General features: G+C 40.5%; 1 long non-coding RNA gene across 3 annotated transcripts in view; it reads left to right on the top strand.

The window, feature by feature from the left end:
* Nucleotides 1-8,057: 8,057 nt before the first annotated feature.
* The window catches only part of LOC110017087 (uncharacterized), a 42,243-nt gene continuing 23,577 nt past the window's right edge, over nt 8,058-26,723 (top strand). The window contains exon 1 of one of the 3 annotated variants that reach the window (XR_013651132.1): nt 8,058-11,410. This is a non-coding gene — a long non-coding RNA (uncharacterized LOC110017087). Of the gene's footprint in view, nt 11,411-20,771; nt 21,808-26,723 lie in introns of those variants that run through there. The other 2 variants (XR_013651131.1, XR_002292399.3) reach the window with 2 other exon arrangements.

Genomic DNA, 26,723 nt, shown 5'->3' with positions numbered 1-26,723 from the left:
TTTTACTAACCTAGTAGCATTTTTACTATTGCATTGGGTTTCAACTAATGCAGACATTTTCATCCAGATGACCAACAAAGACAAACTAAAACAACAACTTGAATTTTTTTTACTTAGAAAAAATTCCTAATTAAACCTGCACCTTTCAACTGCATTTGCATCTAATTATAAAGTCTCTTTGTACCGTCCCCTTGGGTTGTTTCTAACATTATCTATAAGCCACTGTAATATTTTCCTAGAAGTTGGTGGGAGGAAAAGAAAGCTTGAAGTTGACAACATCCAGGAAAAGTGGTTTACAGCAAATTCAGTGGAACGCTGCAGGAGACTATCTTCTAAATGTGCTTTTATTACTGTTGTGATTATTATTAAGAGCCTGCTCGCTCATAATTTTTCCGTGCGGTCAGTGCTTTTTTCTTGGCTGCAAGGACCCGAAAGAAGGGTTAGCAATATGCTAACATGCTAAAAACATTAGCCGTGGAGGAACACAACAGGCGGTCAATCCAGCAATGAGCAACTTGGATGTAAATATGTGGGAATTACATCAGCCTTTATTTTGTCTGGACACCACTGGAAACAAAAATTCATATGATGGTTTGAGTTTCTCAGGTCTGCGTAGCAGCATTTTCTTCCTCCTGCGCTTCGAAGCTTCCCCAGACTAGCTTTGTCTCCGGACTAGCGGGCCGGGTTTAGCTCTGTTAGCTCTGTCCGAAGACAAAGCTAGTCCGAGGGAGAAGCTTCGAACCGTGAGACTAGGCTCCATCGGAGGCCTAGCAGGTGCATCCAGCTTCAGACAGCGGGGCTTCCGAAGGAGGCTGTGGTCCCAAACTCTGGACCGCAGAAGGCGGAAATGCTGCTACGAAGTACGGAGCCCGTGTCCTGACATTAAAAAACTAAAATATATCTCATTCCCACAAATTAATATCTGGTTCCCAAAAGATAATATTCCGTTCCCACAAGACAATATTCGGATAATATTAGGCTAGTTAGCATGTAGCCTACTAGCCTTTCAATATAAAGCGACTGCTAAAGAGTATGTTAATAAAAGAAGAGTCCTGAATATTATTATTCGTATTCAACCCTAAACTACAATATCAGCTGTCTACCGGCCAGCCAGCTGCCCGAATGCCGGCATGACAAGCAAAAGAGCTCCGTGGCGGAGCTAGGTCTGGTGAATCGTATGGCAAAGCAGCAGGTATCATAAATCTTATGATATTTTTCTTATATTCATTGAGACAATAATAAATTGATCATTCTTGTTTTTCTTTTTCCTTTTTGAACGAATGTGGGTCACAGAGACACGGAAGTTACCGCTGAAAGCGGCTTTTGCGGCCGGAGAGCGATATCGTGTTTGCAAATTACTTATGACGTGAATAATTATTCTGTTCGCACGAATTATTCATTTCGTTTGCACAAATTAATGATTTAGAGGGAATGAAATAGTATTTTGAGGGAACAGATTATTATCTTGTGGGAACAAGATATTAATCTGTGGGAACTAGATGTATTTTAGTTTTTTAATGTCAGGACACGGGCTCCGTAACGAAGTCCCGAGAAGGTGTGTACAATCATCAGGACTGCACAACCATTACAAAGCCCTCTTCTCTGCCGCTAATACAAAGCTACACTGCTCCCAGCATGTGCCTCTTAGCAGCCGGACACACCGAGATAGCACTGAGGTCATCGCCCAGCCTCTCCTCTGCAAACGCTAAGTCGAATTGAATTATGCGACTATGGAAGCGATTGTGTAGCATAAATAAAAAGGAAAGTCAAAACCAGAAATGCTTTTTCATTTTCAAAATGAAGCTGCATTTTTTGACTCAAAATTAAAATGAAAAAGCAATCCACCAAAATGCTTTTTCACGAAAATGCAAAGAGGGGATTGAATTTGCATTTTCACATCCACCCTGCGAACATTGTCGCATTATGTTATCCCCTCTTTGCATTTTCGTTTTAATTAGGACACACAATAAGCGGTTTTAAGTATAAAATGAAAAAACATTTTGAAATATTGCTTTTTTCATTTTAATTTTGATTCATTTGATGCAGTTACATTTTGAAAATTGAAAAGCATTTCTGTTAATCCATTTTAATTGTCAAATTAGACATTTATAAATTAATGTTGCTACACATTTACCAGATAACTTTTAAAAAAGGAAATGTCAAATACCATTTTCTTTATCATTTTAATTAAGTGACAGAATAAGCAGTGTTGAGGAAGAAAATGAAAAAGCATTTTGGTGGATTGCTTTTTCCTTTTAATTTTGAGTCAAAAAATGCAGTTACATTTTGAAAAAGAAAAAGCATTTCTGGTATTGACTTTTATTTCTAATTATACTACAGTGGCTTCCATAGTTATATGGAGGAATAGCTTTTTAGATACTAAATTTAGATTTTCTCTCTTCAGTAGAGTGCAAAAACATCAAGAACTCTTTTAGAATAAAAATAAATAAAATGAAAGAACCTTAATAGAAAAGTTTTCAACATTTTTAGGCTCTCATAGACATCCACTCGGATTTTACAATTTCCTTAAGATGAATTCACCATCTCAAGACCGCGTGCCAACCAAGGGACTCAGCATGAAACTCTTATCTCCATAAATTACCCGGATGATGGGGCACATAAGCACAGTTGTTAAAAGTGTAAATAAATTAAAATGGGAGGGGGTACATGAACATCTACCCCCCTCTTCGTTGTGTTTTCTCACAACGAAGAGGAGCTGGCAGCAGGATGCACGTGGTGGTCCGTTCCACCGGTACGCCCACGTGGATTTGTCCAGGGGATTGGGATCAGATACTTCATTTGAGCAAAGCCACGCTACATCAAAGACATTCAAATGAAGTAGTCTTCTATTGCATATTAAGCTCCAGGGGTGTGTGAGTGTGTGTGCCAAAGCTGTGTGCTTGAGAAGGGGGTAAAGAGGAGGCAAAGAAAGGAGACGGGAAACCTAGAAATGAAAGGGTTGAAAGGAAGGTGTGCGGTGGCCCCACTTTGTACCTGAAAGATCTGCGCATGAATCTTTGAGGTATAATGAAGATGTTTACAGCGTCCCCGGCGAACGCCGAGGACACAACATTGAAATTTCAAGGCTCCAAAAGGGAGATTTTTTTCTTTTCCTATATTGCCAAGGCTTTCCTTTCATTGCTGACCATGAATTTTTAGGGCATCACATGTCAAGACAGTAGCAAACAAGATAATGAGCACACCAGTCTCATTTAATGCTAAAAGAAACATAAGACCAAACTCATTATTCTTGTATTGTCCTATTGATCAAAACCCTGTGAATTGACTCAAAGTCAAGAGAAGCAGGTTTTATGTAAAACTAACAACAGCGAGACAAAAGACTTTTACATTAAAAAAATAACAAACATAATTTGTTATAAACCCTGCATCCATTGCGTTAACATGCTTACCATATTCTCTGCACTGATGAGTGCACCTGATTAGAAGACGCACTGTCAATGAATAGTCTATTTTCCAATTTATGTCCTATATAAGGCACACTGAACTATAAGGCGCATTAAAAAAACAAAGACAGTCAAATATAAGTCACATTTCAATAACAGTAACTCTAAAACATGTTTGTATCACAATACACATTAGTTAGCATATTCACAATACTTGTAACTCCCAACCTGGTCTGAAACACGGCAAAAAACAGACTAATAATGCTAAAGCAAAAGCTAATGTGACTACGCTAACTCCCAATCTTGTTAATACCAAAAACTTTCCGACATCACTACAAGCTAGCTCTATTAGCATATTCCCAATACCTGTAACTTTTTACTCGTTTGTAACAATTAAAAATACAGACTGATACCACAAAAGGAAACAGCTAACTCCCAGCCTCGTTAGTAATGTTCAAAAAAACATTTACATTCCGACACCGCTACTTGTTAGCTGTGTTAGTGTATTTACAATACCTGTATCTCCCATACTTAATTAAACTTAACGACAACCTTGTTAGTAACATGGAAAAAAAACATAGTCTGACACCGCTACATGTTAGCTGCGTAAGTATATAAACAATAACAACCATCCTTATTTGAAACAAGTAATAATTAAACAGAATGATATTTTGAAAGGGGCGATGTACTTCTCAAAATCGCTTGATGTCAGTAAACGTAACCAAAAATAATCTATATAAAAAGGTACACTGAACTATAAGGCGCATTAAGAAAACTAAGAAAGTCAAAATATAAGTCACATTTTACTAACACTCTAAAACATGTTTGTAACATGTTACACATTAGTTAGTGTATTCACAATATCGGTAACTCCCAACCTGGTCTGAAACACGGCAAAAAACAGACTAATAATGCTAAAGCAAAGGCTACTGTGACTACGCTAACTCCCAACCTTGTTAATACCAAAAACAGTCTGACATTACTACAAGCTAGCTGCATTAGCATTTTCCCAATACTTTTTTAATTAAACTGAATGATATTGTGAAAGAGCGCGATGTATTTCTCAAAATCGCTTGATGTCAGTAAACATAACCAAAAATAATCTATATAAACAGGCCCTCCGGATTATGACTTCATATATAAAGTGCATTAAGCGAAACCAAAAGAGATGGAGATGATTCTTTTAGACAGACTTTATTGACTAAATTCCCAGTAACTAACTGTAGAATGTGTTTGCACCACGCTAAACATTAGCCATGTTAGAAGTGTTAGCCGCAAGAGAGTACTCACTATACCTGTAGCTCCACACTGTGTTTGCAACGCGTAAAAAAAAACAAAAAAAACAGATATCACTGAAACAGACGTTACTGTCACTGCACTAACTCCAAACCTCGTTGGTAACACATAAAAAAAAAAAAAAACAGTCCAACACTGCTACATGTCAGCCACGCTAGCGCATTTATAATATCCTGTTTACACATCAGTAAGTTCAACCACAATTAATCCATTTATAAGACACTCTGGATTTTAAGGTGCACTGTCCTTTTTTTTATTTTTTATTTTATTAGTGCCTCATAGTCTGCCTTAAAATGTAGAAAATATGGTCATCCCTTTCGAAGTTTTGGGGTTGCTGGATCCTTTCCCACCCACTGTTGGGGTGAAGGCAAGGTACGCCCTGGATGGTTGAAATATCCATTGCAGGGTCACACCCAAGCACACTCACATTCACAACTCGCGACAATTTAGAGACACCAATTGATCTAAGATGCCTTTTTTGTGGACAGTGGGAGGAAAGTGGAGTTTCTGGAGAAGAACCTCATGCAAACTCCAAACGGAAAGGGCCCACCCAGGATTCAAACCAGGGCCTTCTAACTTGTCAGGCGATATTTACTAGAAACCATTGCAGTGTCAAGAGTAGAATTCTTTCTTCTACCTGTCTCATGCAGGCATCTGGGCCATTTCATCATTAAATACATTGTTTAGCATCACATCCAAGAGAAGCCTTAAGGGGGATGGGAGAGGGGGGGCGAAATCTGCTAAGATGCTTTCCGTTTTTGCTCAGTGTGATGCAATATGCCTCTACACCTTCCAAGTCATGTTCAAAGCGGGAATGTCCACTAAATAAAGCAGTATTAAGTGTTTATGGGATGTAAGTACCTGACAGCGGGAGCAGCTTAAATTTTCTTAGCTTTGAATGTTTATTTTCTGCCTGAAGATTAACAAAAAAAAAAAAACACCAACCAAGCAGTGCAGTCGGGGGTGTTGACTGGCACCGGAGTTGGCTGATAGGCGCTAATCTCCACAGGAAACATGTTTCTGCATCACATGTGACAAGCATCCGAACGTCCAGGAACTTCCGTGAGAGCCGTTGGAGGTAAATGCAGTCCTTATGCAGCTTACGCCTTCAAAGCGGCGGCGTCTCTGACTTGTTTCGCTGGAGACAATTGTAGGATTTCAGATGAAGCCACTCAAAAAAAAGAAAAATATAAAAAGTGCAAGCTCACTTGGAAAATCCTAACAACTGGGAGTTTTAGGTGCTTGAGGAACGCACGGCGGTGGTTTGAACCTGTGGATGAACCAGCAGAGAAACTAATCTGTAAGTAATTTACACAAAACCCCTTCTACTGCTGGAACGCATCTCCCGGCATGATTACCAAAAGGATTTATTCTTACATTCACCAGGCTAGGAATTAATATGTAAGCCCCGTCTGGTACCGGCGCTGTGTCATTTTAGAGATACGGATGTGTCTGAGATCACCACTCGCTGGTGGCACAATAAAAGTAATCTTCTGTCCTCTGTTTGGATGTGTGAATCTCTTGTTTATTACTGAACTATGTGAAGCATTTAGGAGATTCATCTAATAATGAAACAAGCTTTATTTTTAGACAAATAAACCTAATTTTAAAGATTTATTAGACTTACAGGATAAGGCCCTATGGAGGCATCACATAGATGAGATATTTTGGATACTTTTTTTCCAATTCTAGCCTCTGACCTGAATTGTCTCACGTGTTTCTATAAGCCACTGATGACAAAACGTCCCTTTTTTGCATTAACAGTCATTTGTATGCAAACGTGAGCTTGGATAGATTCAGTGCTTTGCCTTAAGCGATACCCGCTAGAATCACATAAAAATAAAATCGCCACAGCACCATGGGGAGGCATCGGCAGAATCTTCAAGACTAGCCGCCGCCGTTCAATTAAGTAAGAATTGTTGACATGGTCATGACTGTAGATGGTGGTAGTCAGGTGTTAGTCAAACTGGGTGAAAGGTTCAGGGCGGTGGCAGGCGGATCGCTGGCCGGCAGCAGCTCTGGTTGGATGATGTGTAAACTTCTCCTAACAGTCCAGTGCCACCGGCACTTGCCTGTCACTGAACTGCCACCTTGTAACCTTGAAATGTTACCAACCGGTGTCAACCTTTAAAGAAAAATCTTCCAGTCGCTCGCTGTCAAATTGTAACTTTTTCTTAAATCTCTACAGGCATTGTTCTCTATGTCAAAAAATCATTTTCACCAGGTAGTAGGGATATGTGCAAGTGTTTGAGTTTGTGGCAGGGGCGAAATGTTTGCTCACAGGCGCATTAAGAAAGAAAAATTGCAAAAATAATTTATTGGTGTTATTTGACATTGTTTTAAAACATTTTTTTTTTACAAAAAAATCTTTTTGAATAATGGGTTCGAATTATTTTGAAAGTGCTTAAGTTTAAGGAATGAAAAATGTAATTAACTCAAAAGTAGACTTTTTTGTTTTTTTTACCTCTAGCGCTACTGTTTAAGCCACAAGGGGCCTAAGTCTGGGTCTCCCTGTGCCGGTCCCCAGCCCGGATATAATACAGGGTTGTGTCAGGAAGGGTTTCCAATGTAAAAAATAAATCTCTGCCAAACTGCCTGTGTGAACCAGTGGAAGCTGATTCGCTGTAGCTGAAGGGACATGCCGAAAATTGAACAACTAACCCTTGCACTGTCAAGCACAGCAGGGAAGGTGTAATGATATGGGCTTGTGCTAAAATCCCAAAAAATGTGTATCTAAACTAATCTAAACTCTAGTAAATCTAAGGTAGTTTTATATTTCATGGAAATGCAAGGATTTGTGTTTGACTGTTCAACCTTGTTCAAAGTTGAGTGATGCAGTTGCACAAATATCCATAATAACATTAGTAAACATACATTTACATATTATATGACTAAACACGGTAATAATATTTATGTTTTGAGTTATAAGTTAAAAATTATCATTAAAAAAGTTATACCTGAGTCACAAACACTTAAAGTGCCACTTCTTTAATTTCTAGATTTTGCCCATTTTTTAAACCAAAAAAACAAAACTGAAACTGAAAAGGATGAAACCAGAGTAGTACTCTTGTAGCATTCTTTTAAAATATTTGTTTTGTCATTCTTGTTCTGTATTGTCAATAAAACGAAAGAAAATTACAAAATTCTTTAATTTGTTGAGGGATGTTTGATTAAATAGAAAATTATTCAGCTGCTTATTTCCAAGGATTCTTTAAAAAAAGTAGAAATTCAATTATTTCTTTTTTTAAACACACATTTAGATATTTCTCTCTTTTCCTTTGTTTTTATTTTTTTGGCGTATCTCTATATCACTTCTGGATCCTTTTCATGCCGTCATTTAACACCTTCAGCCTAGACTGAGAAATTCCTCGGGGCAGTACCACTTTCATTCACAAATTATCACATTTATTTAAAGAAAAGACCCGAGGTATTAACACAGCTCTATTTCTGAGACAGTAACATACGACTTCACGGCCGTAAGCACTTTTAGCACGCTTGCTGGCACACGAAAAGCCATGTGAAAAAGAGGAGGACGTTGCTACACGCACAGATGTGAAGGAAACAACTGTCAGTCTTCAGCCACTGGAAAAGGCTGCAACACCGCCATTATTGTGAAGTTCCCAGATAAAAGGAGAGAAAGAGAAAAGACAGGAGAATGATGCAGCAAACGTAGATAAATGTGTTCTTTTTAATCAAATGTGATTATTATGAAGAGATAAATGGAGAAAGGGATGAAACCTCTTGCACGCTTTAAGCGTACAGCTGGATAAAAAACCCGGCAAGCTTTTTATTTTCACAATTTTTTCTATAAATGGAAAATCTTTGGTCTAAAAGAAAAGAAAAAAGGGAAATGGAAAAGGCAACTTTTTTTTAACCAAGTTGACACGTTCAATTTTGTCTTTTTATGCTTCAACATATAACGAGACTTTTTCAGCCTTGTGTTGTTGCCATTGACTGTAAATGAGAACTGGACTGAGCGTGTGTGACATCACCATAGAAAATGACTTACCTCCAGCGACATGAAGCCAATTTAGTCACCATTTTGGCATGTTGGAGCCAGACGACATTAGTAAACAGTGATTGGTCTATGGCAACTAGTGTCACCAATCAGGAGTGAGCTTGTTGGATTTCCACACCCGTACCACTGAATGCGGGCTCTGTAGAATCTGTCAATCAAACATTTCGAACGTTCGAGGTGGGGGCCAATGGGTACTACATGCATTCAATGATTGGTCAGTTTACAAAAATTAGGATTAACAAGAACATGTTAATTAATGTTTTAGAGCAAGAATAGTTATTCTGACAAATCGAATGACACTCAGTCCAGTCCTTTAGTACAGTAGATGATACACACACATTCTTACTTTTTTATGGTATGAACACTCATCTGCCACTTTATTAGGTCCACTTTGCTAGTACCAGGTTGGACCCCTTTTACCTTCAGAACTGCCTTAATCCTTCTCGGCATAGATTCAAAAAGGTACTGGAAATATTCCTCAGAGAATTAGGTCCATGTTGACATGATAGCATCACAGAGTTGCTGCAGATCCCAAAGGTGATCTATTGGGTTGAGATCTGGTAACTGTGGAGGCCATTTGAGTCAAGTGAACTCATTGTCGTGTTCAAGAAACCAGTCTGACATGATTCCAGCTTTATGACATGGCGCCTTATCCTGCTGGAAGTAGCCATCAGAAGATGGTACACTATGGTCAGAAAGGGATGGACATGGTCAACAGCAATACTCAGGTAGGCTGTGACGTTGTGCACAATTGTTACTAAGGAGTCCATAGTGTGCCAAGAAAATATCTCCCACACTATGATACCACCACCATCACTCTAAACCCTTGATACAAGGCAGGATGGTTCTATGCTTTCATGGTGTTGATGCAAAATTCTAACCCGACCATCCAAATGTGGGAGCAGAAATTGAGACTCATCCCACCAGGAAACGTTTTTCCAATCTTCTATTTTCCAGTTTTAGTGAGTCTGTGTGAATTGTAGCCTCAGTTTCTTGTTCTTAGCAGACAAAAGTGCCCCCCGGTGTGGTCTTCTGTTGCTGTAGACCATCTGCCTCCAGGGTGGACGTGTTGCACGTTCAGAGATGCTCTTCTGCAGAAGTTTTTAAGTAGTTTTTAAGTTACTGTTCGCCTTCTATCAGCTGCAACCATTCTGACCATTCTCCTCTGACCCCTGCCATCAACAAGACATGGATATTTTCCCTTTTTCTGACCATTAAACCCTAGAGATGGTTGTAGGTGATCAGCATTATCTGAAATCCTCAGATCAGCCCGTCTGACACCAACAACCATCCCACATTCAAAGTCACTTCAATCACCTTTCTTCCTTGTTCTGATGCTCACTTTGAACTGCAGCAGATCGTCTTGACCACGTCTACATGCCTAAATGCATTGAGCTGCTGCCGTGTGATTGGCTGATTAGAAATTTGGACAGGTGTGCCTTATAAAGTGACCGGTGAGTGTAAAGTTGATGTTCCCTGTAGAAAAAATTTGCTAAAATAAGTCACTTTATCATCTTGGTAAATGTTTCCTTTAATGTCTTGTGATAAAAGCCATAATGCTTTGCACATAACATTTTTTGATGCCATTAACCTAATGACTTGAATAAACCGACTCCCTGTCAAAAATTAAAGACATGAGGAAAGGTTGGAGTATAAATACCCGCGATCTCCAACTGACAACTTGTTGCAAATAATCTGCGTGAGCGCCACAGTCCTGTCCTCATACTCTGTGGCTTTCTCCAGTAAATGGGCCCTCGCTGTGCTTCTGCCCGTTGTGTGCCCAATTTCACAGAAAAGTCCCATCAAACCCCTGCCCCTCTCTTTCAAAGGTCACAGGCACTTCAATGTGGACCCCATATTCCGCCCCCAGCAGGGATATGAAGGAAGCTAAATTCCTGTGAGTCAGCTCCCCGCTTTTATTCCTCCACTGGCGAGCCCAATTCAGAGGCTTCTCGGGAAGATATAACGATTTCGAAATCAAGCCGCACAAATGAGTCATCCAGCCCGCCCACCATCCCCTTCTTTTTTCTTTTTGAGCAAACAAAGGTGTTTTGCTTTTTATCTCAGCCGACATTAGGGAATAAAGGAGGGGCGTATGGGAGGAAGATAACATGTAGGTAAGACACCGGGGGAGGCATTAGGTACATTGGAGAAAAGGAACAACTTTTTTCTTCTCTTCTTCACGGAGCGATCAGTGTTTACAGTATGTGGGTGGAAGTCAAGGTGGTGACTGCGGATATATGTGCATCTTAAATGTTTAAAAAGATAAAAACAGCCGTGCATTTTTGATGCAGGTTACTTCACCGGTGCTGCAACGGATTAGGCAAACCTCGATAACCTTTTTGCAACAAAGGCTGTGCTTGGGGCGTGATGAATTCCGACAGGAGACGGGAACTTTTCTGAGTTTAGATAGGGGGTTATCTGTAAATCACCACCACCACCACCACCACTCCTCCACCCGACAACTTGCCTCACTGTGGTGTTTTCAAAAAATGCATAGATCCTTCACTGTAGCTTTCGCAGTGGGCTGCACACTGTCATGACGCGCCCACCTCCACTCCTGCTGCGTGTGCAGACCCCAGCCAAAGACTTTCTCTGTACTGAGCTGCCTTCATGTTGATTGATCCGCTTGCTTCCCGTAAGCCTCGCTCCAATACATCAAGACAGGACGACTTCATCAACTGAACTCAAGGTATTGCAGTTTCTGCCTTTTTTTTTTCTATTCAACCTCTCAAATACTTTTTTCTATTGTCAAAGTGTTTCCAATGGTCTTTTAATTATAATTATGCAGTTTTTAGCCCAAATCAACAACAACATATGTCGTTGTCTAATTGTAGGACATTAGAAATTCACTTCTAACTTGTCTGTTGGCACGCTGCAGGCCCACCTCCCTTTCCCGTCACCTCATTATTGAGAATTACTTGTTTACACACTCTTCTGCTAGCTTACAGCTCCTCACACCCCCAACCCAACATTACCGGTGGCCAGCAATATTGTAGCTATCCACAGCTATATTTGAGCGAGATGAATAAAAATAAGTTGTGTGGTTTTGTTTTGTTTTTAAATGGTTTGACTTATAAGTGACTTTTTAAAAAAGAAATAGCAACAACTGCTAGAGGGCACTGTATGTGTGTGTATAGTATTTGCTACTAACAGCAACACAGAAGACGAAGCCCTGCTCAGTCTTATGCTGCGTACACCACTGGCATGTGTGGCGTAGTCAAGTATGCGCTGAACGTGCATTCCAACTCTATTCCGATATATGATAGACGTGGTGTCACAGAATTCTGTCCGGGAAGGAACTGCTTTTCTTAATTTCTCCTTCACGATTGACATTAAACCGGTTGGGACGTAAAAAAGGAGACAACCTAAGCGCCACCAAATCCGAGTCCCTGATTGGTCAAAGTTCAATGGCTTTAACATGTGGTATGCAAACAATAATTTGCGTTTTGTTCGTAGAGCCCCAAAACAGTCTTCAAAACTTGCACAATCATGCAGAGATGCAAGAGTTTTGAACACGGAAGCCCGATACGTGCTTTGTTCCAAAGCGACACAGAGGAGGAAGAATCCAATGGATATAGGGATTTGAAGGAGTTTGATTGACTTGTAAGCATGTTCATTACGGTTATATGAGTAATTGTTCACATGTTGCGCTAATATTCTAGATTTCTTTATAAGTCATGAAGCATAGATGTGTCACGGTAGTAAAAGGTGCATGTTGAAATCTATTCCGTCATTTTTTTGATTTGCCTTTCCAGATGAAATGTCCATTCTTGTTCCTGTATTTTTTTACTTTTTTCCCAAAAGAGCAACTTATATGTTTTTTTTTCTTCTTTATTATGCACTTATAGGCTACAACAACTATTTGAATATTAATATCAACCTCAGAAATGCAAATTGGACCTTAATTGATAATGTATGTCCTCCATTATCAGAAAAAGGCCATGAGAACATGTTAAAAACACTGTTTATTTTTATTTTTTTATCCAAGTGGGTCTGTAAGCTAACCAAAAAACTATTTTGTAGAGCTTGAAGCTGTTTTTAGAGTCGATTTTGTTGAGGAGGCCAGTTATTAATGACGGCAAAGCTGTTGGAGGCGAGCAAAACCGTTTTCATTAGCGGTAGCGGGTCCTACCTTGATATAAATGTCTGCACCCAGAAAAGGCAGGGAGCTTACAAATAAGCCTACTGTCCTCGTATCAACTGTAGTTAAGGGCGTGTGCATTTCCTGCTCGGCTGTTCTTTCTTGTGCATCTGTCTGTGTCTCGGAAAGTGTTAAATACACCCAAGTACACCAGGAGACTATTTTCTGCCTCTGTATCGCTCAGTAACCCTCCCCACCCTCCTGTCAGCAGATTGGACCGCACAAGCTTCAACCCCCAGCAGTCGTCTGGTGTCGCTGCTTTTTTCCTTTTACACCCCCCCCCCTCCATCTCTCTTTCTTCTTGTTTGTTTTGCTTGGGTCCCTCTCCTCTCTTCCTTCTCTTTTCCAATAAGAACAATAGGTTATGGAATGCATTTTCCTGCAGCATTACTCACAGGCACTAGCCGCCACATGCCATTAGGCTCAGCCAGGGGAGATGAGCGTTCCGCGATGGTACGGACGCAAATCGTGCCTGCCATCTAGTGGTAGAAACAGGGAACTACTTTTTTTTATTTATTTTTTTTTATAAAGGAGTGCAGTTCATGAGCTGGATTGAAAATGGCAAATCTCCATCCAATTTGTTGAAAGCAGAATAGAACACAAAGTTTTTTTTCCAGCTGAACAAGTAAGATTGGATGGAGCCCCGCTCCGTGCCAAAGTAACGTCAGGCTCCATTCAGGAATACGCCGGCGTAACATTGTTGTGCTTGTTTCCAATTATTTAGATATTATTTCCATGTGGTACTGATCCAGTTAGAAAGGGAGTCAGTTTTTACATTTTGTTACTTTTTGGTGGCTCACACTTAAAGATTTCACCCATGAGGTGACACTTTTTATTTCTCCGAGATAACAGCTCATAATATTGATCTGAAACGATGCCACCCTTAAGGAGTTTAATTGTTGAAAGTCTATTGTGTGAAAAAAGAATCAATCACCCTCATCTATCCGTGAGTTCATATGTTATTTATTTCTTTTTTTCCCCAAATTTGTATTTTTCACACAATATGTGACAATAGACACATATTGACTTTTCACAGATGGCTGGATTGCATCAAGTGTTCCAATAAGCCTTGACAAGTGAGCCGGCGTGCACGAAAGCAGGACCCTGCGACGTGGAAGCAGCCCTCGTTTAAGACACCCGTGCTTTCCCTACTGTGACACGTCAATATGTCTGCTGTGAAAAAGTTCTGGAGTTCATCAGCATCACAGCTGCAGCTGCAGCTAGTGTGAAAATGCGACATATTCCACCCCCGGTCGGGAAATGCGAAAAAGCTGCAGTGGTCTGAAACACAAAATGTGAAGTTACTGCAGTTAAATGGCAACTTGCTTGGGGGTGTTCTGCCAGAAAACTGAAAATAGAAGGTTTAATTTATTTTTTATTTTTTGCATGCACTGAGCATTGTTAAGGTCAATATGAACCCAGAGCATCATCTTCTCACCAACTCTATGAAGGCATCAAAGTGTTTGGATTTTTCCTCAGTTTTGTAAGACACTGTCACACGCACATACACACACATGCACTCACACACTGAAGGAGGAGGGTTTGGGGAAGAGACAGAGGGAGCTAAAATTGTGTGCCTTGTCTAGGCTACCCCACGTTGGTGGGACACAGCCTTGGTAAATAAAAAAAAAAAAATAATAATTTGTAAGACATACAAATTTAGTTGCTTTCAAACAAACTCACAAAGACCAGCCAATGAGGAGCTGTAAAAACCAGGCGATTGCTGCCAGATTAGGACACAAACGGCTGTGAACTTTTGTGCCGCAGCCACAGATGGCTTGGAATTTAGCAAAAATGAATTCTCTCATGATTATGATCTGAGTCTCGTGAGATTCCATCTGCCTCTGCCTCTGTTTTACCATTCTTTGCATCCATAAAGTTGGGGAGAAAAATCCTAACTTATTCAAAAGCTGTTGCAGGGACAGACTAGCATCTTACTTCATGAGTTAGGAACAGGTTTAGGGCTACTAATATGTATGTCCTGTATTTTCTGCACTACAGACCGCACCAAACAATAAGGCGCATCGTCAATCAATAGCTGCGTTTACATGGACATAAATCATTGGAATGAACGCCAGATTGGAAGAAAAATGCGTCATGTAAACACGCCGATTATTCTGCCCTGATCAGACTCATTCAGATCAATACTTCTTTCCGATCGACATAGGTGGGTTATGCCAATTGTTGATTCAATCGTGGTGCATGTAAACAGCTCAATCCGATCGTGTGTCACTACTGCGCTGGTTTTAACCCTTGTGCTATCTTCGATGACCCACCCTTACATTAATGTGTTCTCCCTACCATGACAAAGGTGGATAAAGGTGGCAAGATTTCATGTAATCCATGGACACCAGTCAAGATCATAAATCATTGAAGAAAAAAGGTTCAGCGCACTGTCTAGTGGGTCTAGATGACCCAACTCCCAATGTTAAAGTGCCTAGGATAGCACAAGGATTAAGTCATGCGTAGATGGTGCGGCGCTCCAGAAGAGGCTTTGGAGCGCAAACCGGACCGACCTTTTTGGACCGACACCTGTTTGTGTGCGAGCAGGGGAGGATGCTTTGTTACGAGTCTGTAAACGCCTGTTATAATTGGAAAAAGTATTTCTGGGCCCATGTACACAGTTCAATTTTAATCCGATCTTTGGTCCAAACAAAGATATATTGCACATGTAACTGCGGCTAATGGTCTTGTTTTGAACTTATGTCATATTTAATGTACACCAAACTGCAGGTGAGACAAAAGAGTCAGAGATGAATCTGTCAGTCAGTCAAACTTTAATCGCAGCATTCACAGTAACTCTAAAACTAAAAAAAACATTACTGCCACTACTATAACTCCCAACCTTATTAGTAACATGTATAAAACAGTCCAACACCGCAACATGTTAGCTACCTTAGCGTATTCACACCGGCTTTGTCAGAATTTCCACCCTAATCCCTAACTACTAAAAAACTAAGACTATCTAGTGCCCTGCATTTTAAAAACAATTCGAACACCATGCTCACTATTATTTTTTTAATGGAGAATTTGATGTCATCAATTTCCAATTTCACAAGGTGAAAATCTAACCGATATTAGTGATTTGGGAAGATCATTTATGATTCCACTGAGTTCCTAAGATGAAAAGGTTGATTTATTTAAAAAAAACATTTTGAAACTTTTTTTTGGCAAAACATGTTCAGACGCAGTCCATTGTGGTCTATATTCACCAATCTAGTGAGCATCAATGCACACTGGTTTATCACAGAGACTTCTGGGAAATTTCTAGGGCACTCAGTTTTGGAAATGTAGATACGGACAACACTACAAAATGGCAAACGCACTACAAAGTGGACTAAGAAGTAGTGAGTAGTGAAGGAATTCGGACACAACCCATATCTGTAGCTCCCAACCTTATATGCAACACGTGAAAAAAGCAGACCAATACTGCTAAAAAAACATTACTGTGACCAAGCTAACTCCCAACTTTGATAGTAACATGTATAAAACACACTGTCCAACACAGCTGAACGTTAGCATATTTACAATATCTTTTCCTTGATTGCAACACGTGAAAAAAGCCGACTGATACTGCTAAAAAAAAACGTTACTGTGATTAAGCTAACTCCCAACCTTGTTTGTGACATGTAAGAAAAAAGTGTGTGCCGGCTACACGTTAGCCACATTAGCGTATTCACAAAACCTGTAACTCCCAACCTTGACATGTAAAAAAAACAGCCTAATCAAATGTGACTGTGACGACGCTCCCAACCTTGTTAGTAACTCTTAAAAATATAAACAGTTCGACACCGCTACATGTTAGCCATGTTAGCGTGTTCACAATAACACCCAGCCAAACATTTGGACAGTACACTGTGTACCTCTAAAATTGCTTTGACATCACTAAGCACCACTAAAATTAATCCATACAAAAAGCACTTTGGATTCTAAGGCTCATTGTTACTATTTGCAAAATATTTGTTTTTTGGGAGCTTTCTGCAGTGCAAGTCCCAAACTGTTTGGCAGATGAACAGACTTTAAAAGAATCCAGGAAATAAACAATTGAAATATGTGGGGGGAAAAAAGGTCTTCAGCTGCCTTTTGAAATCCTCAGACAGGGATAATCGTGGAGATGTGGGAATCACATGCCAAAGGTTGTGCTAGCACAATCACCAGGGCTGCTAAAGTGGTGCGTGGGACAATTTCATTTGCATACTTGACCTAAGTGAGCAAGCTGAAGGGTGAAGGAGATTGGTCTCATAAACAAGAAGGAGAATTTTAGCTCAGTGCGGGTTGACCTGTGGTGGGAAGAAATTTGACTGCAGCATTTTTGATTAGCCTGCAAATGGCTGAGGGCTGCCTTTTTGAATGGAGAAGAAAGAAAAGAACCGTGTAGTAAATAACAAATAAAAATAAAGTTTATTTAAAATAATAACATTTCTACAACACTAGGATTAGTTTACATGTCCACTAATAAATGTTATGGTTTTCCGATTGGTTAAATGGTTATAAATATTTTGTCAGAATGTTTTTTTTTTTTAGTTTTACTAAATGAAAAATAAATTAGCATGTGAGACACAGATTTAGAGATTTTTTACTTAATAGATGCACAAACCTGCAAAAGAAGTTTACCGTTGCTTTTTTAAGTCACTATTTTACACATATTTTGCTATTTAAAAGAATACATTTATTATGTAATAATAGGAAACAACAAGTTTCAACATTTACTGCCCATCTCCAGGTATCTTTAGTAGAACAGGTGAATATTTTTCCTTCCATTTAATACTTTGGTACATTTAATTTTTTATAAAATCTAAGTTGAACTTTTTGTTTGTCCTCATTTTTCTGCATTGCCATTTTACTTATTGTCTCCTATTGTCTCTTTTTTTCTGTACTCAACTTCCTGTACCATTTTTGGTAGTAGTGGCATGCTAGCAGTAAGTCTTGAGTTACAAAAAATTTCATTTAAATTACAGACCCATTCCAATGAAATTGGTGTTTCGGGCTTTTTAACATGTTCTTCTAGCATTTTTTTTTTATGATGGAGGACATGTGAAAGAATTTAAGATTAAAACTGCATTTCTAAGTTCCTTCCTTTTTTCATTCAAATCAAAGATGACTCAGGAGCAGACTAAATAATGTCGTTTGAAAAAGCTCTCAGTTGTGACGCAGCAAGTGGAAAGGTCGTGCCCAAGTCTCACGACTCCACTCCATCCTTGCAGACAAATAGATACGTCTCTTTATTTTCCTCGTCTGAAACTGTACAGCTGGATAGCACAGATATTGCTCGCCATTTTTGTTGCACCGCTAAAGTTAACTTGGGGTTGTAAAGACCTGTAAGCTAGCGGGGGGGAGAGTGTAAGCAAAGAAATGATGGGACATCAGTGGAGGCTTACTTCCTTGCCAACAGTACTCCCCACAACTCAGAGGTGAATTTCTGATCAATTTATGCCACGCTGCAGAAACTTTAAAACAAGACATTTTTCTTGTTTTTTGCTAAAAAGGGCATAATCATAATTAAAAGACGACTGGGACGCTTTGAAAGCAGATCAAACGATGATTGGAGTGGGACTTTAGTCTCAGTCATTTACTGTTGAGCTAGCCTACTTTGGGCAGAGCTTGTCAAAGAGAAAACAAAAGAGGCAAACATACCTTTACAGGGTCAATTATTTTCCTTTATTTCCTAAGATGTATTCTTTTTAAAAAGGTAAACATTAATTTTAACCATATGATTTTTCTTTAGCTTCTTTTTTTTGTTCATCATGCAGAGGGCTTAAAGAGTCCATATCATGCTTTTTTAAGCCTTTCAGAGTGAAATATATCCATATATATACCAATATATTATCTTTAGCACACTAAAGAACGTATGTTCTATGACATTCGTTTCTTTCGCCGATCATTTTCCTACATGGAAGTAAGAAGACTCAATATCTGACTAACGTCTTTTCGCTTTTTGTGGGACCACTGTCCAGTACATGTCGTGGACCTACAGACGGCCTCTACAACGTGTCTGTGTTTCGCCCGTGAAAACAAACAACATCTGAACTTTTACAAAGATGGATGCGCATATCGTGCATGTACATGTACAGCGTTTTTGCTGATCACCGCAAAAATGTGGGGGTGTGTGTGTTAACTTGAGGGTGGTGTCTGCAGCGCAAACTCTTCCGGGAAGGGACTGTTCCTCACTTTTCATGGATTGGGAGGGGCTGGTGCTTCAAGTGCAGGTTTTTAGAGGAATACTCGGAATGGATCAAAGTACCGCTTTGGGGTTGTTTATAGTGAGGAATGAACATTACAATACACTTAAAAGCTCTAAAAGTGGATTTGGATTGGTATAGGCTGTTTAAATAAGACTTTCTTACTTTGAAAGGTCAGGGATTTTTCATTCGGTTGGTTTTTGTTTTACTCAGGTTTAATTTCTGCTTTCCTGGTTTTTATCACTTCAGATTTAGATTAGTAATGGTCATGGCTATTTCCCTTTTTGCTCCTCGTAGTTTCCATTGTTTATGCTACGTTGACACCGGGCTCAGAAGAAAATGCATTCAAACGACCACTTCAAATGAAAAGTCAATGTAAATGGATGTTTCAGGCTCCCATGTGCAAAACTGGCATTTTCGCGTAGCTACGCAAGTTTTAAGTCTGTTTTCGGGCTTTACAGTACAAAAGTTGAACACACGTCAAACGTTAAAAGCAGTTCAACTTTGACCTATCAGTGGCTCAGATTTGGTAGTGGCGTAGATATGGAGAGAAATTAGACTCAGTCGGATTTGTGCGTGCGTAATTCTTGATTTGTGCGTAAATTAGGATTTGTGTATGCGTGATTTGTTACTCACATAATACGTTTTGTGTATAAGTTAAAAAATATAAAATGAAAAAAATACAAAATTCAATTTACGTATGCACAAATTAAGATTACAACAGCTTGAAACTACTTACACACACATCTTTAAAAAACACGCACGAATCCCTTGTTACGCACACACGAAGCCAAAGTTACGCATGGATCTACCGTGAGACTGTTTTCACGTCTCACAAATTCGTCCGTAAGTGCTGCGTTTAAATACCAGTGGAATGCTCGGTCATTAAAATTTTCCTATCAGCCTTCCCTTCTAAACGTATCCAGACAATGACTCAATCAATACATGAAGACAGTAGATGTTAGTGTTGAACATAGAGGCTACTTATTTCGGGGCGCTGACCACCGAGATGGGCCGCCATTCTTCCCGTGTCTCTCTCAGTCTGACTGCCTTTGATTTTTCCGGAAGAAAAAAACAGTGCCCCCTACTGGTCGTTCCTGTTACGCATTTTGTATCAATTCGGTGTCTCGGAGAATAATATACTTTTAATATACATATTAGCGTTTAAAAGTGAACGTCATATTCTCAGATAATAATTTTTATTTTCCTTTAAAGTTTTTTTAAGCCCTGCTACACCCACTGAAGGAAATACGTTTAGAAGGGAGGGCTGATAGGAAGATTCTAATGACCGAGCATTCCACTGGTATTTAAACGCAGCACTTACAGACGAATTTGTGAGACGTGAAAAGAGTCTCACGGTAGATCCGTGCGTAACTTTGGGTTCGTGTGTGCGTAACAAGGGATTCGTGCGTGTTTTTTAAAGATGTGTGTGTGTAAGTAGTTTCAAGCTGTTGTAATCTTAATTTGTGCATATGTAAATTGCATTTTGTATTTTTTTCATTTTATATTTTTTTAACTTATACACAAAACGTGTTATGTGAATAACAAATCACGCACAAATCCAAAGTTATGCACAAATCCTAATTTACGCACGCACAAAGCAAGAATATGCATACACAAATCCTAATTTACGCACAAATCAAGAATTACGCACGCACAAATCCGACTGAGTCTAATTTCTCTCCATACGTAGAGATTGTGTCCTTTTCAAAACACGGAAGTGCCAACTGTTTGATAATTGATCATGGAGGAGAAATTAATAATGTAAAGACTATCCAAGATTATACAAAACCAAGTCTTTCATATATTGGAATAGAGTGAAAGAAAAAGCCTGGAGCAAGATTCATGAGATTTGCACCGCTTCACACCAAACCTTTTTCGACTGTGATTGCATGTAGCAGTATCGGGTAGCGACAGTATAATGTGAAGATCATGGTACATTTAAAAATGTCCATTTAGCACGTTTTTGAAAGGGCATGACATGCGTAGCAATAAAATGTAATGCCGTTTTTTGACTTGAACTCGTGTCCTTTTCTTTTTCATGTAATACGTCCTCATGTTTTAAAGTGAAAAAGACAGAAAAAGAAAAAATTGCAAAAGTTTCTCAAACTAAGCTCGGGTTTTGTGCTTTTCCTCTCATTTGCTGAGCTCTCCTCCCAGTCCTTTTTCACTTTGCACACGGCATATTTAGCCTAGATTATTGACTTTTTGAGTAAAGAACTGTCCTTGATTTACAAAAGCCTTATCTTCAACATAGCGGTGAGAAAAAAAAGAAAAGCAACTAAATGTATTCTGCTGATAAAAAAAAAACTGTCATACCTGTCAATATTTGTTTGGTGGCTCTAGGCTCCGTAATCGCATTTAATGCAGAGCAAACGGCGCACCCCCAGTTGAATCATTGTGAAAGTGTGTGTCAGAAATGTTCTCTTTATTCATGAGCATCCGGAGAACAAAGCGGGGAACTCAGTGAGTTACCTCTCCCAGTCGTCCTCCCCGCTGGCTCATTCAAATCATAACAATTAATGTTTCTGGGAGTGTTAAATCCAAGGCGAAAAGGCGCACGAGTGAACGGGAGCAAGCGAGACAGAAAATCGGTTTTAATGTCAGAAGATAAAGAAATGAGCAGCAGGCGCTCTCTGGAAGCGAGGCGGTGCGGCGGGACGAAAGTGGGGAGAAGTGCCGACTTTTCAGCCTTTTTTTCTCGTTAATCTGATGGTGGTGGTGGTGGGGGGGGTCAGAGAGTGAACAGCAGCTGGCTGACAGTGGGTGAGTTTTCTCTATCTTCCTCTTGTTTGGCTCGCACATATCTTTCTTCCCTCCCCTCCCCGTCTCCTTCTCCTTTCTCCACTTCTTGTCCTTTTTCCATATCTCTTTCAGCCTCGCCTGGCTCCCCTCTCCATCGCTCCTCTCGCCCGTCGTCTGTGATAAATTTCTCACCCACTGCTTTTTCCCCTTTCTTTGTCTCTGCCCATCTCTCTTTTCCCTTCCGGCTGCTCCTGCCATGACTGCATCTTTTGCTTTATTCCCTCCTTTCACTCTCCTGTTTCATCTTCTTCTCTGCCCCACTTTCCCCCGTTTTTGACATCCTTGCACCTACACTTACTTCCTCTCTCCCTCTCCCTTTTTTATGCCCGCAGGACTCTTCAGTAGATTAAGTTTGGTGGCGGCGGTCTTGCTGACTCAGCCAAATTATTTTGAAATGACCCAAATCTCCAGTGTATAGGCGCATCATTGTCACAACTGCTCTTTTTATTTATTTATTTATTTTCAAATCCGCAGGATAAGCACAATTTGGTAATAATCTCACTGTTTGGTGAAAAACTAAGATTGCACCAGCAGAATGTACGGTGGCCCTAAAGTGCCAATCACATCAACAAATCATGCGATGAAAACAAAAATAGCAAAACATCACATTTTAGAAATACAACAAAATAAAATAAAAATTCAAACAATAAAAATGAAATAATATAAATAAAAATAAAAAAAATGAAACATTTTGCATAATTTCCAGAAATGAAAATGAAAAAAGATGTAACACAATAAGAAACTGTAAAATGAAGGTACTATGGTTTTTTTTCTTGTTGTTTTTTTTAAATCTTTTTTAGTTGAAATCCTTAAAACGTTTTTGCCATATGTTGATTTGCACTTCAGGCCCACCATATTAGTCATTCATCCATCTTCTAAACCCGTTTCGTCCCTTTCGGGGTCACAGGGCTGCTGGAGCCTATCCCGGCCAGGGGACATCCTGGACAGGTCGCCAGTCTGTCACGGGCCCACAATCACACAGCCATGCACTCTCACATTCACACCTAGGGACTATAGGACCAGTTAACCTATAAAGCATGTTTTTGGACGGTGGGAGGAAGCCGGAGTCACCAGGGAAAACCCACGCATGCACAAACTCCACAAAGAAAAGTCCCTCTATTGATGTTCTGTTTCAGGTCCCCCAGACGGTACTTGAGCCGGGATCCTTCTTGCTGTGAGGCAAGGGCGATAACCACTGCTTCACCGTACAGCCCACCATATTATGTCAGGATAAACGGCTAAACTTAGGCTCTTGTCCTTTTCAAGCAGTCCACCATCCTTTTTGTTCTTTCCTGCGTCCAGTCAAAGATTGTGTATTCCTCTTTCTGGATGAAGAATGTCTTCACACCCATGTCTAAAAACAAGCTCTGAACACCACACGTTGATTGTCACTTGCAAATTGTCACGCTGACGATATGCATTTTTGCCGTCTTTGATACGCCCCGTGGCTGGCTTTTGTTCTGTCAGGAATGTGACATTTGTATTGGCAACAGATGAAAGAAAAAACGCAGTCTAAATCTACATTTGCATACATTATTTACTTGATGTTCGACAGCCCAGGCAGGGATGAGGAAGAGAGCAAGTTTTTGAGAAACTTTACAAACTAGAAGACATAGCGTCAAAGGTAAGATCTTACTTTGCTTTAGCAATAGTATACATGGACGAGGGGTACTTTTATGATGCTTAAGGGACAATTCCCAAATCTTGAGTAGCGTACAAATTTGATGTCACTGGAGACCTGTACAAAAACATGAAACAGTATCCAGCTCAGCTATGTGAAAAGGTGACCCATTTGATTATACAGATCCAAGCCGAGCTCTGGCGGGTCAGGCGTGGAGCCGGCTGGAGGGTCAGGCATACCCTTGGAAGCGGGGACCGGTCGGGGTTCAGGCGGCACCCCCTTGGGAGCCGGAACGGGTCGGGGCGCAGGCGGCACCCCCCTGGGATCCGGGACGGGTCGGGCGCAGGCGGCACCCTCCTGGGAGCCGGGACGGGTCGGGGTTCGTCCGGGACCACCACTGGACGAGGTTGTGGTGCGTCCGGGACCACCACTGGACGAGGTTGTGGTGCGTCCGGGACCACCACTGGACGGGGACGGTGGCGGCAACGACGAACCCCCCTCAGGGCAAGATGGCTCCCAGTAAAGTCCAGGGAGCTCCCACTCCGGGCATATCAGGGAAACTGGGCCTGGTCGAAAACCCAATAGGTCCTAGACCGTTCAGCTTCCTGGCAGTAGGCCTCAATCAGAAGCATGTCCCGCTCCGCTGGGTCCAGAAAAAGAGGCTGGTCCATTCTGTCACGGGGTGAGGGTGGCTAGAGAGCCGGTAGGACCCAGATGCAGAGGCGGAGGCACGAGGATCAGGGACTAGTGGCTTTAATACGCAAAAACAAACAAAAAGCGCTGCAGAGCAGGTTCACAGAACAAAAACAAAAACTTACTTGGCGTGGCATGAAACATGGACGAGGCAAGAAACAGGAACATGGACTAGACAGGCCAGGATGACATGAACACCATAACAGAGCTAATGGACCAGCACAGGAGGAAGGCAGAGACAAGACTTAAATACAGACAGGGCAGACAAGACACAGGTGAACACGATCAAGGCAGATGGGGACCAAAGGAAGTAAAACAGGAAACCTTTCAAAATAAAAACAGGAAACAGAACCAAACAAGACAGAACAAGAATTACAACGACAAACAAGACATAACAAACTCAGACCATGACAACAACGCCCCACTTTCCTTCGCCATTCAAATCAAATCAAATTGTATTTGCTTTGCACTTTTCCAACCCGTGTTACTCAAAGGGCTTTACATACAAACACAGCAAAACATGACATAAAAAATAGGTATGAAACCCATACAATGCCATAGTAATGCATGAAATGATTCACTAAAATAAGAAATCTGGTGAGAGCTCTCTGTTTACATGCTCTCCCACTAGCTTACAGCCCCTAATACCCCCAACGTAACCTTAGCAGTGCAGCAAAAATGGCGAGCAAAATTGGAGCTTCCCAGCTGTACAGTTTAAGCCAAATGTCAGCTCGGAAGAGGAAAACCAAGACTTATAGTATTTTTTGGAAAATAGGTTGGGTTTTTTTTGGATAGTTTGCCTTGGGGTGTGACTTATGTGGTATTTGCTTTTTAAATAAATAGCAACAAACGCTAGTGGGTGTTGAGGAAAACAAAGACCTACATGGTTAGTCGACTACAAGTAGATACATCAGAATGAAATAGAGGAGGTAACAAATAGGATCTTTTTCAAACAGCGTGTTTTCGTCTGCTCCTAATTCCCAACAATTTCCATTACGAACTATTCAAATAACAAGTCTAAGCTTCATTTTCTTTATGACACAAAAACGTGTTAAAAACACCCAAAACACCATTTTCATTGGAGTGGGTCTTTAATGCCATTTTCTTTAGAAAAATGTTAAACAGATTTAGAGCATATTGCAATAGTGCAAGCTTGCAGCATATTCACATAATATTAAACCTGCTGAACTGGTGTGGTACTGTTCATGTGGTAAGTACTATTGTATAGGTCTGCCCATCTTTGACCTGCAGACAGCCTAAGGGTGTATTCAGAGTGGAAAGATCCTTTGTTCCTGAACCTTGCGTTTGGTCTGTATTCAGACAGGCATCAAGTGGCCCGTTCTGTTACAGATCAAAGCTTGTAAACAAAACCACGTGACCAAATATCTCTTCATTCATTGGCCAGGAACTACGACGGTGGGTAAAGCAACAAGAGAAAGACGGACGTGCTTTACAATTCTTATCGGTACAGTTAACATATTAAAACTTTATACTGTGATTACCAGTTTAGTACGTTGGGAACAACACTTTTTACTTGTTACTTTGTTACGGTGGAGGCATGCTGCAAGTAGGTTACTGGCAGGGAAACATGCGGTGTGTGCTTTGACTCAGAGGATGCTTGTAACTGCAGTGATGAGGAGATGGCGGGTATGAAGGTTGGCTTCTAAGTGTTTATGAAATAGAGCTTGTCTGGAAAAAAGTGAGAAGCAATGTGGATCACATTGAAAAATGTTTAAATGAACCAGCGTTCAATGAGATACTGCATCTCATTGTTGTGGTGTTACGGCTTGTTTTTAAGATAATTCTGTTGAGGAACTACAAGGTAGCTTTTAGGATGTCATCATGAGAGACAGAAAAGCATGTAAGAAGATTTTTCAGTGGTGTTGAAGAAAATGTTCTGACAACAAAACCAGGGGTCCCCAAATCCAGGCCTCGAGGGCTGGTGTGCTACATGTTTTCCAACCAATCTGCCATTGAAGCTCCGTATTGGCTGGAGACATCATGGACAGGTCGCCAGTCTATCGCAGGGCCACAAATCAGACACCCATGCACTCTCACATTCACACCTAGGGACTATTATAGGACCAGTTAACCTATAAAGCATGTTTTTGGACGGTGGGAGGAAGCCAGAGTCCCCAGGGAAAACCCACGCATGCACAAACTCCACAAAGAAAGGTCCGTCTATTGATGTTCTGTTTCAGGTCCCCCAGACGGGACTTCAGCCGGGAGCCTTCTTCCTGTGAGGCAAGGGCGATAACTACTGTGTCACCGTGCAGGCCACCATATTATGTCAGAATAAACGGCTAAACTTAGGGCTCTTTTCTTTCTCAAGCAGTCCACCATCTTTTCTGTTATGTCGTCATGAGACACAGAAAAGCATGTAAGAAGCGCTTTCAGTGGTGTTGAAGAAAATGTTCCAACAACTAAACCAGGCTTCGAGGGCTGGTGTCCAACCAATCTGCCATTGGAGCTCCTTATTGGCTAAACACACCTGATCAAGGTAATCAGGAGCAAATAAGGCAGGGTTTCTGGAAAACCAGCAGGACACTGGCCCTTGAGGCCT

This window comes from Oryzias latipes, chromosome 18, assembly GCF_053564925.1.
Source record: "Oryzias latipes strain Hd-rR chromosome 18, Olatipes_Hd-rR_3.1".
Classification (NCBI taxonomy): domain Eukaryota; kingdom Metazoa; phylum Chordata; class Actinopteri; order Beloniformes; family Adrianichthyidae; genus Oryzias; species Oryzias latipes.
Note: the sequence above shows the minus strand (reverse complement) of the source record. Positions and strands in the feature narration are given on the sequence as shown.